General features: G+C 36.6%; 1 pseudogene; it reads left to right on the top strand.

Annotated features, from left to right (window-relative positions):
- The first annotated feature begins 3,335 nt into the window (after positions 1 to 3,335).
- On the top strand, positions 3,336 to 4,333 carry LOC112909192 (GTP:AMP phosphotransferase AK3, mitochondrial pseudogene; annotated as a pseudogene).
- The last annotated feature ends 3,182 nt before the right edge of the window (positions 4,334 to 7,515 follow it).

Below are 7,515 nucleotides of genomic sequence, written 5' to 3' on the forward strand. Positions count from 1 at the left end.
TCAACGTGATAGATCATGTCAATAAAAGAAAAGGACCACATGACCATCTCAATAGATGCAAAGAAAGCATTTGACAATATACAGCATCGATTCCTGATTAAAACTCTTCAAAGTGTAGGGATAGATGGAATATATCACAATATAATAAAAGCTATCTATGAAAAGCCCACAGCGAATATCATTTTCAATGGGGAAAAACTGAGAGCATTTCCCTAAAGTCAGGAACATGGCAAGGATGCCTACTGTCACCACTTTTGTTCAACATAGTATTAGAAATCCTAGCCTCAGGAATCAGACAACATAAAGAAATAAAAGGCATTCAAATGGCAAAGAAGAAATCAAACTTTCCCTTTTGCAGATGGATGACATGGCACTATATAGAGAAAAGACAAAAGACTGAACCAAAAAATTGACAGGGCTCATAAAACAATTGGTCAATGTGGCAGGATACAAAAACAATGCACAGAATTCAGTTGCTTTCTATGTACTAACAATTATACTGAAGAAAGAGAAATTAAGGAATCAGTCCTATTTACAATTGAACCCAAAACCAAAAGATACCTAGGAATAAACCTAACCAAAGAGGTAAAGGGTCTATACTCTAAAAGCTACAGAAAACTTATGAAAGAAACTTCAGAAGACACAAAGAGATGGAAAAAAATCTCATGCTCATGGATTGTAAGAATAAATATTGTGAAAAGGTCTATGCTATCCAGAACGGTTTACATATTCAATGCAACCCCTATCAAAATATCATGGACTTTCTTCACAGAGTTGGAAGAGATAATCCTAAGATTTGTATGCAAACATACAAGACTCTAAATAGTAATAGGAATGTTGAAAAAGAAAACCAAAGCTAGGGGCATCACAATACCTGACTTCAAGCTGTATTACAAAGCTGTGATCATCAAGACAGTATGGTACTGGCACAAAAACAGACATATAGATCATGGAACAGAATAGAGAACCCAGAAATGGGCCCTCAACTCTATAGTCAACTAGTCTTCAACAAAGCAGGAAAGCATATCCACTGGAAAAAAAGAAAGTCTCTTCAATAAATAGTGTTGGTAAAATTGGACAGCCATGTGCAGGAGAATAAAACTGGACCATTCTCTTACATCATACACAAAGATAAACTCAAAATGGATGAAAGATCCAAATGTGAGACAAGAATCCATCAAATTCCTAGAGGAGAACCCAGGCAGCACCCTTTTTGAACTTGGCCACAGCAACTTCTTGCAAGATACATCCAGGAAGGCAAGGGAAAAAGCAAAAATGAACTATTGGGACTTCATCAAGATAAAAAGCTTCTGCACAGCACAAGAAACAGTCCACAAAACTAAAAGACAACCTACAGAATGGGAGAAGATTTTGCAAATGACATATCAGATAAAGGGCTGGTATCCAAGATCTGTAAAGATCCTATTAAACTCAACAGCAAAGAAACAAACAATCCAATCATAAAATGGGCAAAAAACATGAACAGAAACTTCAGAGGAAGACACAGACATGGCCAACAAGCACTTGAGAAAATGCTCCGCATCACTGGCCATCAGGTAAATACAAATAAAAACCACAATGAGATACCACCAAACACTAATGAGAATGGTGAAAATTGACAAGACAGGAAACAACAAATGTCAGAGAGGATGTGGAGAAAGGGGAGCCCTCTTGAAGTTTTGGTGGGAATGCAAGTTGATGTAGCCACTCTGGAATAAAGTGTGGAGTTACCTTAAGAAGTTAAAGACAGAGGTTATCCTATGACTCAGCAATTGTACTACTGGGTATTTACCCCAGATATAGATGTTGTGAAACCATGGGACACCAGCACCATTATGTTCATAGCAGCAATGTCCACAATAGCCAAATTGTGGAAGGAGCCACGCTATCCTTCAACAGATGAATGGATAAAGAAGATGTGGTATATATCATAAAATGGAGTATTACTCCGCCATCAGAAAAAATGACTACCTACCATTTACATTGACGTATATGGAACTGGATGGTACTATTTTGAGTGAAATAGGTCAATCAGATAAAGACATTTATCATATGGTTTCACTCATATGTGTAATATAAGGAATAGTGCAAGGGACCATAAGGGAAATGAGGAAAACCAAATGGGGAAAAATTAAAGGAAGATAAACCATGAAGGACTCCTAAGTCTAGGAAACAAACAAAGGGTTTCAGAAGGAGAGATGGGTGGGGGGGATGGTGTAACTGTGTGGCAGGCATTAAAGATAGCACATGATGAGATCGGCACTGGGTGTTATACCTTATGTTTGCAAATCGAATTTAAATAAAATATAAAAAAAAAACCTAGAATAACAAAAAAGTAAAAAAAATAAAATCAATAACTAGAAAATCTTCCTGCTATATTTTTTCTGCTATTGTTTTTTAAGCATTGTTCTGGAATCCTAGGAAACATGATAAGAAACTAATTACAATAAGATAAAATAAAAAATATGAAAATTTAAAATTGCATACAGATTACATTGAAATTCATCAAAGCATCATTACTTTCAAATATTACAAATGTCTACACAGAAAATCAAAAGTGCACATATTCTTCAACACAGAAATTCCATCTGAGGTATACATCCTAGAGAAATCATGCCCAGTCAACATAGGAAATATGTGCAATAATGATCATAGCAGTATTATTTGTAATGACAAAAAAAGTGGAAATATCTTAAGTGATCATCACAGATATAATGGATAACCTGTGGGATATTCTGCAACGAAAAACAATATGGAAATGAAAATGACATAATGAATCCAAAACATCACCTTGAATAAAAAGAATATGGCAATATGACACCATACACACAAAACTGGGAAATATGGAATATATAATCATATCATAAGAATGTACATTTATGTAGTAAAATATAAAGTACATGGAAATGATAAATATGAAATTTTAGACAGTCGTTGCCTTTGGTGGGAGAAGGGAGCTAAGTTGGTAATGTTTTGTTTTTTAACTCAGTAGTAGGTAACTGGTATTTTGTTCTTTTTTGTACTATTTTTAGGGTGGAATGAGGATTAAATCTACATTATTTTTGTAAAAAAGTCATTTGAAATAAAAGGTTTGATTCATTAAGAGTTTATAATACTTGATCCATAAGATGGTATCTTTCAATTTTTAAAAGGATGATTATTTGAAAATGAAAAGATAAGAAAACAATTATCATGTATTAAACAATACAGGTATATGGACAACACATATGAAAGTGTAGTAATATTTTAACTCAGAAAGCTAAACCTTTTTGTGCTTCATATAAATTCAGTATAAAATAGCTTCTGGCCCGCCGCCCCGCACGGCGCAGCCCCGGGAGCGCGCAGCCAGGCTGGAGCCCCCGCGCTTGGCCCGGCTCCCTGCGGCCATGCGGGCGTCCGCGCGGCTGCTGCGCGCCCTGATCATGGGGGCGCCGGGCTCCGGCAAGGGCACCGTGTCGTCGCGCATCACCAAGCACTTCGCGCTGAAGCACCTCTCCAGCGGAGACCTGCTCCGGGACAACATGCTTCGGGGCACAGAAATTGGTGTGTTAGCCAAGACTTTCATTGACCAAGGGAAGCTTATCCCGGATGATGTCATGACTAGGCTGGCCCTTCATGAGCTGAAAAACCTCACCCAATATAGCTGGCTATTGGATGGTTTTCCAAGGACACTTCCACAGGCAGAAGCCCTGGACGGAGCTTGTCAGATAGACACAGTGATCAATCTGAACGTGCCCTTCGAAGTCATTAAGCAGCGTCTCACCGCGCGCTGGATTCATCCGGCCAGCGGTCGAGTCTACAACATCGAATTCAACCCTCCCAAAGCCGTGGGCATTGATGACCTGACAGGGGAGCCTCTCATTCAGCGGGATGATGACAAGCCAGAGACGGTTGTCAAGAGACTCAAGGCTTATGAAGTCCAAACACAGCTGGTCCTGGAATATTACCGGAAAAAGGGAGTATTGGAAACCTTCTCTGGAACAGAAACCAACAAGATCTGGCCCCATGTGTATGCTTTCCTACAAACAAAAGTTCCACAAATAAACCAGAAAGCATCAGTTACTCCATGAGGAAAAGTGTACATCACCAGTAAGATGAGCAGAGACTCCTCGCCTGTGCATTTAGAAGCTATGTGTTCTGAGACTGGCATGTATGAATTCTTTGAAAATTATATTAGTTTCACTTCTACTGATTTCATTCTGGAAATTAAGAATGGGCTAAATGAGTCCGATACTAAGATTCATCTTTTTGTCTACCCAGGGTATCTTCTATGGATATGTAATTTAAAAACATCAGATGTCCTAATTAAAAGAGCAATTGGTAGTAATATTAACTTTTGTTCAGAAGAGTAAGTGGTTGATAAAAATTTTTCTTATTCTTTGGAGAAGCTAAAAACATTTCCATGTCACTCAGTAAAGTATCTCATCAGAGAAATGTGTTGTAGACTGATGCCAAAACCCAGCATCGTTAGTACTGTGGTACATGGTTTTGTGAAACATATCAAATTCTAGAAAACAAGCCACCAGATATGCAGATTAGTTTCAGGATGCAAAATCACTGTTGCCTTTACACTAAGAAACTTAAAAACTTAACCGTATATACTGTATTATGTCATAAACAAACTTTCAGTTTATTCAGAATTTTCAGTCTGTTATAAAATTGTGTTAAATTAGCATATAGGAAAATATTACTTTCCTATGACAGGTTTTGAGAACATGTGTATTGAAAAAAATGATTTATTAGAAATTGACATTGGAAGTTCTTACAAAAGCACTGAGGTTGAATTATCAACAGAAAATGTAATTAGTCTTGTGTTTTCAGATTATTACTCAGGTTAAGAAGCATAAGTATGTGCTTTAGGATCTACTTGCCAGGTTCTCTTTTTGATCACTATGTAAAATCTGCTGTGATGAGTGACAAATTAAAATAAAAGAAAAGCAAACCCATGGGCCTACATAAAAGCAAGCATACTGGGCCCTCAGGAAGTAGAAATAGATCAGTTATGCCTGGGGAGAATTTCCCTGACACGCTTAACAATCATAATTAGTAAACAATCAAAATTAGTAAACTAATCAAATTAGTAGCAATTAAAAGGATTTACATGAGAGGTTAAAAAGGACCAGGAAGGTAACTGAGTTTGTTGAAGGACTTTATTCCTAGTGTAAGCGGTGGGCAGCTGCTGGCTTTCCTTGCCACCGTCAGCAGGGCAAGAACTCCACCTGTGTGTGGCCCTTTAAAAGCGAAGAGAATTTGATTTCTTCGTAGGGCAACAAGGATGCGTGCTTATGTCCTGTGGCCTGGCACGAAGAGTGGGGCAATGAGAGGTGGATGAAAAAAATCAGCTACATCTTCAGTGGGATATTTACTCTTACTTGGTGCTAAATCAGATGCAACGAGTCCTGGTACAACCTGTTATGAACTGCCTTTGAACACCGGCCTGTTATCCCAGGCACTCAAAATATAAATGCCAGCAAGTGGTTCTTCGTGTATTTTTTTTTATTCTTTTTTTTTTCTTCGTGTATTTTTGTGGGAAAAAACTTTTCTTTTGATTTTTAAAAATTCAGTGTTGATCTTTCAGAATGGACCAAGGCTTTTAAAAAGGATTGCAGGACACATTTAATTCTTTACAAAACTTTCTGTAATGCCTTATTTGAATGTATTATGTGCTTTCTAAAACTGTGGTGAACTACTAAGCTTATGAATAATTACTGGCTTTCCTGGCATACATGACTCTTAATGTACTACAATAAAATTAAGTTCTAGAAAAAAAAATAAAAAAAATAAAATAGCTTCTGTGACTCTTTTCACACAATCTGTTTCTAAGCTTTAAGTATACCCTAAAGAAATACTAATTTGAAGTTTACAGTGTCAGTAGCTACTTACTTTATATTCCCATGTTCCTTTATATATCTGGGTATGTATTTTTCTGTAGCTCTCAATAATTGCTTGTTTATATGTCTGATTCTTCAACTAGACTATGGACACCTTGTGAATAAGGATGAGTCTTAATTATCCTTTTATTATCAGCCTAGTGTAGTGCTTAACGGAAATACTCAAAGCATTTTATATAAATGTATAGTATAGAAGTATCTTACAGTGGCACATGATATATTGGGAAAAAAGCATTTCGATATACCGGGAAAAAATCCGACCTATAAATACAGAGAACAAACTGATAGCTGCCAGAGGGAAGGCGGGGGGTGGGCAAAATTGTAAAGTGGACTAAGATACAGGCTTCCAGTTACAGAATGAATAAGTCCTGGGAATAAAAGGCATGGCATAAAAATATAGTCAATTATAATGTAACAGTGATGCAAAAGTGATGGAAACAGGTGGTAACCACACTTGTGTGCACATTGCATAATGTATAAACTTGTCCAATCACTATGTTATACACTTGAAACTAAGTAACATTGTATGGCAACTTCACTCAAGTAAAACAAACAAACAAAAAAGCATCCTGACCAACACAAATTTGATGACAAAGTCTGATCTCAACTAACAGGTTACATATAGGGCAGCCTGGGTGGCTCAGCGGTTTAGCACTGCCCTCAGCCCAGGGTGTGATCCTGGAGACCTGGGATCAAGTTCCACGTTGGGCTCCCTGCATGGAGCCTGCTTCTCCCTCTGCCTGTGTCTCTGTCTCTTTCTCTGTGTCTCTCATGAATAAATGAATAAAATCTTAAAAAAAACAGGTTATGTATAGTCTGACTTATCCCATTTAAGGTTCATATATTTCAGTGTAGAAATATTAGTGTACATGATTAGGAGGTGCTCCCTTAAGCCATGAAGATACTACTTTCCTGCATAATCGAATTATTTTTAAATTTTATCAGGAACATTTTCTTTGGAAAAGAATATGGGGCTTAGTATAACATCTGTAACTCGAGTAGTTATAAATTAAGTTTTAAAGTCACTCAAATAATTTAAAAAGTAATTTTATTTGCCAGGAGGTATATTTTAACTATGAAAAGTACTTCATACAAATCAACAATGACCAGTGAAAGAAAGCATAAGACTATTACATAAATAATTACTATCACTTATTATTTTATTACTTATTTTAATAAATTCAGAATAACAATTCTGTCCCACAAAAGCACAAAGTATATGTGTGTATACACACACACACTCATCACACACACACACACACCTTCTACAGTCAAGTTATTTTCTTTTTGTCAAGTTCTTTTTAAATGAAAAAATAATTAACTACCATGAGGCTAGATGTACATTAAGGGCATGTAAAGTTTTACCAGTTCCTATTCCAAATAATTCTGTATGTTCAGAAATGAATAAGGAGATGAATTCTCTAACTTCAACCTTACACTAGAATATGACAGACAAGATTACCAACAGTTGTAGTACAGTTTAATATACATAAGCATAAGCCATGAATCCACAGGGAAGGGCTATATATCTTAAACTACAATCACTATTAAATATATTTGTATATGTCTACATAGCCCAGGCAACTAGTAATACCAGTGTTTTCCTGATGATGAATCTTTTCCC

This window comes from Vulpes vulpes, chromosome X (assembly GCF_048418805.1).
Source record: "Vulpes vulpes isolate BD-2025 chromosome X, VulVul3, whole genome shotgun sequence".
Classification (NCBI taxonomy): Eukaryota; Metazoa; Chordata; class Mammalia; order Carnivora; family Canidae; genus Vulpes; species Vulpes vulpes.